Source organism: Diceros bicornis, chromosome 22 (assembly GCF_020826845.1).
Source record: "Diceros bicornis minor isolate mBicDic1 chromosome 22, mDicBic1.mat.cur, whole genome shotgun sequence".
NCBI lineage: Eukaryota > Metazoa > Chordata > Mammalia > Perissodactyla > Rhinocerotidae > Diceros > Diceros bicornis.
In genome coordinates, this window is record NC_080761.1 from 57,486,259 (window position 1) to 57,497,100 (window position 10,842).

Sequence of the window (10,842 nt, forward strand, 5' to 3'; positions counted from 1 at the left end):
ATCAACAATCCAAAGAGGCTTATGCACCCCTATAAGGCCAAGACATGGAAGCAACCCAAGTGTCCATCAACAGATGACTGGATAAAGATGTGGTATATGTATACAATGGAATACTACTCAGCCATAAAAACAAGACAAAATCATCCCATTTGCAACAACGTGGATGGACCTGGAGAGTATTATGTTAAGCATAACAAGACAGAGAAAGACAAACACCGCATGATTTCACTCATATGTGGAATATAAACTAACACAGAGACAGAGAGAACAGTTTGGTGGTTACCAGGGGGAAGGGAGTTTGGGGATGAGCAGGGGTGAAGGGGTGCATTTATATGGTGACTGACAAACAATAATGTACAACGAAAATTTCACAATGTTATCAAGTATTATGACCTCAATAAACTTTTTTTAAAAAAAAGATCACTTCTAAAATCAAAAAAAAAGAAGACCTCTACCAGACACTCCCTCTGTCCCTTCCTCCTCCCCACCCATCGGCCTGCAAGGGACTGACAGCTCCCTCACACGTATTCCCCCAATACATCTAAGTCTAATCCCAACTCGCTGTCTTCTTGTTCTTGGGGGACCTGAACAGTCCCAACTGGGACTGTTCCCAAACTGGGAACAACCTAATACTTATCAACAGGAGAGTGAAGAGCCATGGATAACACATGAATAAACAAACTACAACTACATGTGACCACATGAGTGAAATTCAGAATGAAACGAGTGGCAGTTCCACAGATGGTGTCACAAACCATGGATCTGTACCTACTTCTGTACTTACGGTATATGTCACAATAAAAAAGGTTAGAAGAAAAGGCAAGACTCAGAAGTCAACAGTCCTCAAACCAAAGGGGAATCAGCTTCTATTAACTGCGACGGAGAAATTTGGAGCCACGCTGTTAGTCTCTTACACAGAGCCCTCCTCCCCGCTTCCTCCATCAGTCCCACCCCCAGAGGTAACCACTGTTAAAAGACTGCTGTGCATCTAACAACACACTGCTGTACAAATACTTCAAGCACAGTACATAGAGATTTACAAACATCTTACACACACACGCAAGTGAGAACATACAGTTCTACAACTTGCTTCATTTACTAAATGTTATGTTTTCCATGCAGTATAGTAAGATTTTTCCTCGTTTTTGTTTTCCTTTTAATAGTGACAGAACTTTCCAACATATGGATATAAAGATCACATATTTTATCCTGTCAACCCCAATACTGGACAGGAGTTTCTAATTTTTCAATATCACAAACACTGCTATAATGAAAAAATCTTACACACACAGACTCGTACACTTGTGCAAATGCATCTATACAATAAATTCCTAGCAGTGGAATTGCCAGGCCAGAGCACGTGCATCTTAAATTGTTTAAGTATAGTGAAGCTGCCTTTCAAAAAGGGTCCACCAAACTGTAGTCCCACCAATGATATAAATTACAGTAGTTCCCTTTATCAGTGGTTTCGCTTTCCACGGATTCAGTTACCCACGGTCAACTGCAGTTTAAAAATATTAAATGGAAAATCTCAGAAATAAACAATTCATAAGTTTTAAATTGCACACTATTCTGAGTAGCATGATGAAATCTGGAGCCGTCTCGCTCCATCCTACCCGGGACGTGAATCACCCCTTTGTCCAGCGGATCCACACTGTGGATGCCACCCGCTCCTTAGTCATTTAGCAGCCACCTGGGTTATTAGTTCAACTGTTGAGGTACTGCAGGGCTTGTGTTCAAGTAACGCTTATTTTACTTACTAATGGCCCCAAAACGCAAGAGCAGTGATGCTGGCAATTCAGATATGCCAAAGAGAAGCCATAAAGTGCTTCCTTTTTTTTTTTTTTTTCTTTTTGTGAGGAAGACCAGCCCTGAGCTAACATCCGTGCCCATCTTCCTCCACTTTATGTGGGACGCTGCCACAGCATGGCTTGACAAGCAGTGCATCCGTGCGTGCCCAGGATCCGAACCTGGGCCGCCAGCAGCGGAGCGTGCGCACTTAACCACTACGCCACAGGGCCAGCCCCATAAAGTGCTTCCTTTAAGTGCAAAGGTGAAAGTTCTCACCTCAATAAGGAAAGAAAATATATTGTATGCTGAGGTTGCTAAGATTGACAATAACTTTTATTACAGTATATCGTTAAATTGTTTTATTATTGTTGTTAATTTCTTACTGTGCCTAATTTATAAATTATACGTTATCACAGGTGTGTATGTAAAGTATAAAACACAGTATATATAGCGTTTGATACTATGCTCAGTTTAGGCATTCACTGGGGTCTTGGAATGTATCCTCCACATTCCAAGTAAGGGGGGACTACTGTATTTATTCTAGGTAAACCTTACTTTATGGACTAAAATTTTAAAAACTGTAGTGAAGAGTAATTACGAATGTAAAGTACACAGGATTGCTTTCTTGCTGAGTCAATTTAAAGGAAAAACTTTACAGGGTTAAACGATAATACCAGAGTAAACCAAAAAATTTTGTTGTAACCCAGAGATTAATTCTAAATAAAAAAGACCATTCAACAGAACTGCCACCCCAGGATCCAACTTTCGCCACTGTATTTCCGGATCTGGTTCAGGGTCAGCAGTTCCCACTGTGATTTCTGACCTGCACAGAAGTGAGCAGAGCCCTCCAGGAGACTGGGGTCCCCCTCGCCAATGTCTCACGGCTGTGGGATAAGGCAGGGCTCGGAACCCTTCAAGACAAATCCACTCCAGCACTCCCACCTCCCCAGGCCTCGGGATCCCTGCCCCTGTGGTACACCAAGGCAGTTCGGGCATCTCAGCTTGGCTTAGCACAGGCCACCTCTTGGGTTGTTGCAGGCAATCAACAGAGCCCTTGCTAACCCCTCAAGCTACAACATCGAATCCAGCACCTCTGCTTATGGGCCCATATCAACAAATTCGGCCTAATCCAACTTAACGTTCCTTGCACCATTATCCCACACCCTTCAGATCCATTCTAGCAAACATTCCCCAGGCTCCTATCTATATAGTGGCCACCCAGATAATCTTTCGGAGAGTGGCACATCTCCTCATGGGTCACACTTTGTACCTCACCCTTTGGGGTCTGCTGGAACTACCCTAAGGAAAGCCAATTATAGGTTTTTCAGGCAAAGGGAGATTAAGTTCCTCAGGCAGGGGATGGAAAGGCCGCCTCTACCAGCAAAAGTAGTCCAGCAGAATTTAGGGGTTCAAGGTTTCCAGCTTAATCGGAATCTGACCATATGGCCCAACCCAATTTTCAAGATTCCATTCCTTACCAATCAATGCTCTCACCTCACTGGGAATTCAGTGTGCACTTCGAAAGCATCACAGAAACTTTCAGGTCTCTTATACGGAACCTGAGCTGAGAGTTGAAAACCCTGATGTCATCACTTTGCTTTGTAATGTTTTAACGTGGCTAGGCTGAACCACGTCCCCAGAATTTCCTTCCCTCTGTTTCTGGTTTGGGCGGGCCAACAGAGAGATTCCTGTGCAGCAGGCAGGAGGTGCACCTGAAGGGGCACATCTGGAAGCACATCTGCAGCCTGCCCGCACTGACGAACACAGGGCATGGGTGGGCCTGCAGCACTGCCACGACTCTACCCTCGCCAGGCTCCCCGGGCTTCTCGGCCTGCTGGGCCTAGTGTGTGGTTAGCTCCATGACAAGGGCCCAGCTCCTGCCTGACGCGCCCACACAACCAAGGTCAGAGGCAGCAGAACTGACATGGCATTCAACCCGTCCGGCTGTGGCTCCCAGCCTGCTCGTGTTCTTCCGCACTGTACATCCATCTTCCTTTCCCAAATGCTTGCCCTAGGGACCTCGAACTCCAGCATCGGGCGGGCAGACACCAGCCTCATCTATAAGCTGCTCCGTCAGCTCCTACACCACGTTAACTCTGATCCCTAAACCCCCACTGTCTCAGACACCCCTGTGCAGCACCCGAGACACAACCGCCCAGCCTCCCTCTTCCCTTGGACAATTCTACTGACTGTCCAGGCGGTTTGAGCACTCACAACCCAGGCACTGAACGAAGTACTAGCAAAGTAATTATGGGCAAAAACAGTCTCTGCTTTCATGAAGCTCAGCATTTTTGGGAAAACAGAAATGACGTAAACAAATGTAACACTGTAATTTTGATAAGCACCAGGCAGGACAGCAATGTCTCTACCAAGAGGACGTGACTTCAGGCAACTCAAGAAAAAAAGTCAAAAACTTCAGAAAACTGATGGCTGCTGTAGCGAGAGATGGATGTATGGGTATTCCCTGGACTATTTTACGTTTATTATGAAAATGTGTGAGCTCACACAAAAATAATGTCACGAAAAACTGGTGCTTGAGCCAAGCCCTAAGGAAGACTAGGGATACGTGAAACAAGGACAGAGGCATTCCCAGTGGAGGAAAAGGAGTGCACGCTGCCTGGTGCAGGAGACGGGGGACACAGGACACGGAAGAAGGCCCGCCAGGCTGGAGCAGGGAAAAGGGGGAGATGTGGGGCAAGGGAAGCCCGAGGCCCCAAAGGCTGAAAACTGTGTGTGCCCTGGAGGCCGTGCTGTGAAGTTTTACTTTTAAAGCAATGGGAAGCCACTGAGAGTTTTAAGTAAAAGGTGATATAATCAAATCTGCCCTTTTTTTTTTACATGTAATTTTTTTGACACTAACAAAATTACAAACATATTTACTTTTTACCCAGCAATCTCAATATCTTAAAGCTATACCTGCACAAATACAAAACAATACATCCACGAGGTTATTCACTGCAGCAATATTTACAACAGTAATAGAATATAAACAACCCAAATGTTCACCATTAGGAGATGAACTGTAACCACAAAAGAATGGAAAAGAGCTTCTAGGAAGTGATCTCCAGAAGACAATAAGGAAAAAGGAAGAAACAAAACAATGTACGTAGAGTTCTGTCTTCCACTTAAGGAAAAAAAGCAAAGCAAAAATATATGTATGTGCTTATATTTGCAAAAACAAACACTGGAAGAATAAAGCAGAAACTAACAAAAATGGGGCAGGAGGGAACAGTGCAGGGACAGGGATGGAGGCCAGACTGGGAACATACCTTTGTTATCCAGCTTTGACTTCTGCCCCACGTAAATATTTTACATACTGAAAAAAATACATTAAATAAAAAACTCAAGCAACTCTTAAAAGTTAAGGATTTCAGGCAAATAATGAAACTAATAATCAAATTGGTAACATAATCAGAGGGAAAATATTTTCAAATGATTTTATAACACAGAATGTCAACTATACATCCTTATGTGCATATATTTTAGGAACAAAAAGAACTGTAATAAAATATAAACCTACAATCACTTTATCGTTACCGGTGTTTTCAAACTACTACATTTATGTTGTAGGATAAATTAATGTTGCTAAGAATGCAAATTTTCAATGTTAGAGAAAAAACGATAAACTCCAAGTAAAAACCATGTAATGTTAAATACGAATTAGAAACATCAATACAAAATCAAAATTTATATATTTCCCAAGTCTGTCCAATGAAAGCAGGGGCACCCTTGTAGCAATAAGGCCACGCAGCACAAGATTTTGCTATCTAAATTCCTCTCTCCAGAAAAAGGAGCTAAAAGGACTGGCTGATCGGTATTGGTCAGGGAAAGCATAGTGAGTGTCAAATATCTGGTGCAGAAAGCAATAAGATTAAGGGGGTCCTACCCAGTGAAGAGAACTAGCTTGAGAGGACCTCGCCATGCCCCAGGTGGCACAAGCAGAGGAAAAACACACTGAAAACACAAAACTCCATGGGTCCAATGATCCTCAAAAGAGAGAAAGCAAAAAGAAAGAAAACTACCAACCACCATCACCACCACCCAACGCCGCACAAAGGAAAAAGAATATTCTTATCATTTGTGTCAGGACCTAAAACTCAAGCTATAATATTAATTCAAACATAAAATTAGTTAATATATAGATATATAGATCACGTAGATATATATGTCTATAACATGTATATATACCCATGTAAACATATATATGTTTACATAGACCATTTATAGATACAGAGATCATTTGTAGACAAGTCCAAAAATTAAACCTAGGTTATAAGGATTTGACTATAGGGCTGGCCCCATGACTTAGCGGTTAAGTGCGTGCGCTCTGATGCTGGCGGCCCGGGTTCGGATCCCGGGCGCGCACTGACACACTGCCTCTCTGGCCACGCTGAGGCCGTGTCCCACATACAGCAACTAGAAGAATGTGCAACTATGACATACAGCTATCTACTGGGGCTTTGGGGGAAAAATAAATAAATAAATAAAATTAAAAAAAAAAAAAAGGATTTGACTATAAGTAAACTGAACAATCTACTATAAATGAATAGTCTAAGTTTAAAAAAGTTGTTCTGCCTTTTTTTCTTAAGACAGTACTACAATCTAAAAACACCTAATATGGTATTAAAAAATGCTTTTTACTACTAGTCTTCTCATTGACTCAGCATTTGGTTAAAATAATATCCATACCAAATGGATCCTTCCCCACCGGTCCCCCCCAAAATGGTAACGCATTTAACATTCTAGGGGCTCCAGACGGATTCCCCCCGCCTCAAACAATATCATCTGCCTTCTCCAAGAGGCCAGACTCTGTAGACTAGAGAACCTACACCGGCACACTCCCCCAATCCACTTTTCACGCTGTTCAATGCCTTTCAACGGCTTGCCCCCAACCACAGGATAAACACCAACTGCTGTGACGCGATATGATATGTAGAATTGCTTAAAATCTGGCCCCAATTCATCCCTAGACAGACTGGCCATGCCAAACTACAGGTAGTGTCTGCCATGCTAGCATCATCATGACCAATACCCACAAGGCACTTACTACATCCAGGAGCCCAAGGAATCACTTCACCACACAGAGGCCTGCACTTGACGAGGCTGGCGTTCTCAACCCATTTTACAGATAAACACCCTCATGGGAGTAAACGATAACACGGGGCGATCTTTTGGTTAGAATCCAAATCCAAGACGGTCTCACCCTCTCTTCCTGCCTCCGCTCCGGCTGTCCCTCCATCTACACTTCCTTCCTCTCCAGCTCTTCTTCTTCTCCCTGCTGGAGCATCAGCTTGTCTTCCCAGACACTCTCAGCACAGAATTTCCTCATCAGATGCACACGTATTTTCCCTACCTGACTGTAAGGTCTCTAAGGACACATCTTTATGTATTATGCCCATACATGACTTCTTCTAGAAAGAACTTACGGTAATTTTAAGGCCATAAAATAAGCACCCAATAAAGATTTAATTAAAAATTAAATTGAATACTGGGGCACAACTAAGCAAACTGTTCCCTTCTACATGAAAAAAATATGCTAGTAACTACAGCCAAGTTCAAAAGCAGGAAGGGGAAGGAAATCAACAATGATTGGCACCAGCTGCTGTATTTCAGGAACTGCACTAGAACTCTACAAATCCATTTCATTTAATTCTCCTCACAGCCTTACGTGATAGGTTTCATCGCAGCTTATGGCTGAGGAATCGAAAGTCTAAGACAGCTACGTCATGACTCAGCTATGTGGCTCTGGACCAGTCAGGAGTGGCGCTGGATCTCAACCCACCTCCGCAGAGCTGAAGGCCATGCCATCTGCACCTTCAACTCCAGAGCTCACGTCCTTTCCACAGCACCATAATGCTGCCCAACTGAACACAACACTCGGGCAAAACAGTTCATTCCCTTCTCCCCATTTCCTTCATTCAAGGAAAAGGGAAAGAAAACATTTAATTAAGCATCTAATACACAGGAGGAAGTACCTCCATGGATATATATTAACTGCTCTTTCTCAGCAAACTAAGCTCCTGCTAACAGCTAAACCAAAAGAAATACCTAACAGCATTATTTTTAATCTCTAAATAATCCAAGTGATTAACTCTTCAGAAACAGTAGTATCCTTTTCACGTATTTCTAATATACCAGGAAAAAAATGCTAACAATTCAGGAGTGCAGTCAGTGAGGTCGTAACTGTGTGTGCAATCGGGTCAGTCATTAGGAAGTGAAAACACCATAATTTAATTTCTTCTAGTGAAGACTTCAAATTAATAACTCTCATAGTATCTTACCAATAGGAAGAGAACTAAATTTGAGGTACTGCCCATAAGATGCACAGGCACACACAAACCACATCAACCTCCCTGTTCACAACAAAGGGAAAAGTATCATTATCTAAAATACATCATGATGACACCCATGCCCAACATTTCACTGTAACCTGGATTTCATGGGTGTTAAGAGATACTACACTAAAAAAAAACAAAAACGGATCTGGGGCCAAATGTGGCAAACTGGACTGCAATTTCTCAGAGCCCTGCATGTGATTGTGACCCTAAGGGAGAAAGAACACTGCACTGTTTCCCAAACTTAGGTGACCAAGGAACTCTTCGTTTTTCTTGTAGCATCTCTCAGAACTAGTGTCACAAAAAATGCCACCTTAAGCAGCAGTGCCTCAGACAGTCCAAAACTATGTAAATATTGTTATTGTGTTCCGATTTGGTAATTAAAGGTACTGTCAGAAGCAAGACTAGGGGAATTCCAGGAATCATTGAAAGTCTTTAAAAAAAAAATTCTAAGTTAAACACAAAGAGATGACTAAAGGCCTTTTTGCCTTACCCATTTCAAAGGAACCATTTCGTTACTCAGAAGATTAAAAACGAAGAAATTCTCTCTCTCTCAAGAAACTAATACCTACGACCCAGAATTCAGACATAGACATATTGTGCAATCTTTATATATAATTATCAAGTCTGACGATGAACGTTCTGTAAATTACTAGCTACTACACTTTTCTGGTGTTTGCTCATTAACGAAGGCTGGGGGAGTGGAGCTGGGGAAGCCTCCTCACTTCCCTTGACCTCCGTCTGAAATTGCACAACCTCTTCCAGATGTTCGCAACCTCTAAGAGTGCTCACACGCTCAATCCGTCCCGGTGTACACCCCGAGGGCAGGTTTAATCTTCACTTCCTAAGCAAAGCTATGTACAAAGCAGTGCCGGCACTCTGCATCCATCCTTCCAGGCTGCAGTTTCCTTCCAGAAAATTCCAACAGAAGGAGGCTGCACAGGTATTCGCATTTCGATAGGTGCGTCGTCCTTGGCACAAGTCACGTTAGATGGTGTAATCCCTGAAAACACCGAACTGCGCCTCGTGCTGCCCTCTGACGCACTCGCTAAAAGAGCCCAACGGGCCGTGCCTGCCCTCTCCCCGCCCGGCGCGGGCGCACCCCGTGAAGCAGCGGCGGCCGCCACGAGCGCCTGCCCGGCGCTGCCGCCCAGGCCGCGTCCCTGCGCAGTGTCCGCGCCGGGCGCCCGGGCTCCGCTCCGCACCGCGGCCGCGCTCAAGGTCACCGCGCCGGCGAGAAAAGTGCGTGTGCGCGCGTGTGTGAGTGCGGGTGTGTGCGTGAGGGCGAGGCCGCGCGGGCACGGCGGCGGGCGCCCGCGGACCCTCGCCTCCTCCGCCGGGGACCCGCCCCGGCCGGGGGCGCCGCGCCTCGCGGAGCCCACCCCGGGGACCGAACCCCCGCCCCCGCCGGCCCTCCCCCGCCCCCGCCGGGGGTCCCGTCCCCCGCCGGCCGGGTTACGCAACAGCCCCGCCCCCGCCGCGTCGCCCCCCCCGCCGGCGCCGCGGCCGCGGGAACAAAGCGGCGGGCCGGGCCAGCCGGGCGGCGGGCCGGGGGCGGCCGCCATGTTGGCGGGGGCGGCGAACAAAGGCGCGCGGCCCAGGCCCCCGCCCGCGGCCCGGCCGGCAGGGGGCGCTGTGCAGGCGCCGCCGCCCGGACAATGCGCCCGGCCCGCCGCTCCCCCGGCGCTGCCGCCCGCCGCGCCCCGCCCGCGCCCCCCGCGCGGCGCCCGCTGCCCCGCGGCGCGCGGGCCTCACCTGCCGGCCGCCCAGGCCGCCGTCCGCAGCCTGCGGGCCCGCCGTCCCGAGCCGCGCTCCCGCCCAGGCCCGACCGAGCCAGACGGCGCCGCCCCGCCCCCGCCCCGCTCCGCGGCCGCCGCCGCCCGCCCCCGGCCGCACGGCGCACGCGCACTGCGCCCGCAGACTGCGCCGGCCGCGCCGCCCGGCCCCGGCCCGACGGGCCGCACTGCGCAGGCGCCTCCGGCGGCGGGGCGGGGCCTGGAGGGCGGCGGGGCAGGGCCTGGCGGCGGGACTAGGCCCGGCGCTGCTCACCTGGCGGCGGGGCGGGAAGGAGCGGGGCGGGGCCTGGCGCACTCACCTGGTGCCGGGGCGGGGCCGGGCGCCGCTCTCACTTAGCGATGGGGTTGGCGGGCGGGGCGAGGCGGCGCGGGCGGGCGTAGCCTGGCGGCGGGGCGGGGCGCCCTCTCACCTGGCAGCGGGGCCCGGGGGCGCGGCGGGGCTGGGCCCCAGGTGCGCACGGGGGAGGGGCGGCGTCCAGGACGCGGAGGCGGGGGCGGCCCCGCTCGCGCCGGAAGTCAGGCATCCTGGAAGTTTCGTTTTCGCGTGGTGGGAGGACTTTCGCGGCAGGACCGGCCCTCCTTGTCCTTGGATTTAAGCAGCCAGGCGTCCTGGGGCGCGCTCGCCGCCCCGGTGCCCGAAGCTGGTGCAGTGGCAAGGGTGTCCGCGGGCTGAGCCCCCGGCGGCGGCCGCTTCCTGCGCGCGGACCCTGCCGCCGCAGTGCGCCACCGCCGCCGGGACCCAGGCCTCGCCACCCACGCCTCCCCCACTGCCGGGGGCTCTGCAGCCCCGCGCCCCAGTGCGCCCCGCCCCGGGCCTCGCCACCCCCGCCTGCCCCACCGCGGGGAGCTCTGCAAGGCCTGACCCCACCCCCACCCCACCCCGTGCCCAGCCCCCGCCACAAACGGGAGAACTCGCCGGT

The 10,842-nt window shown here is 49.1% G+C and overlaps 1 protein-coding gene across 2 annotated transcripts in view; it reads right to left on the minus strand.

The window, feature by feature from the left end:
* The window catches only part of SPIN1 (spindlin 1), a 71,666-nt gene extending 61,714 nt beyond the window's left edge, over positions 1 to 9,952 (minus strand). Inside the window, exon 1 of one of the 2 annotated variants that reach the window (XM_058566055.1) lies at positions 9,882 to 9,952. The gene's annotated coding sequence lies outside the window, so the exon portion shown is untranslated. Of the gene's footprint in view, positions 1 to 8,918; positions 9,186 to 9,881 lie in introns of those variants that run through there. The other variant, XM_058566056.1, reaches the window with a different exon arrangement.
* Between the last annotated feature and the right edge of the window lie 890 nt (positions 9,953 to 10,842).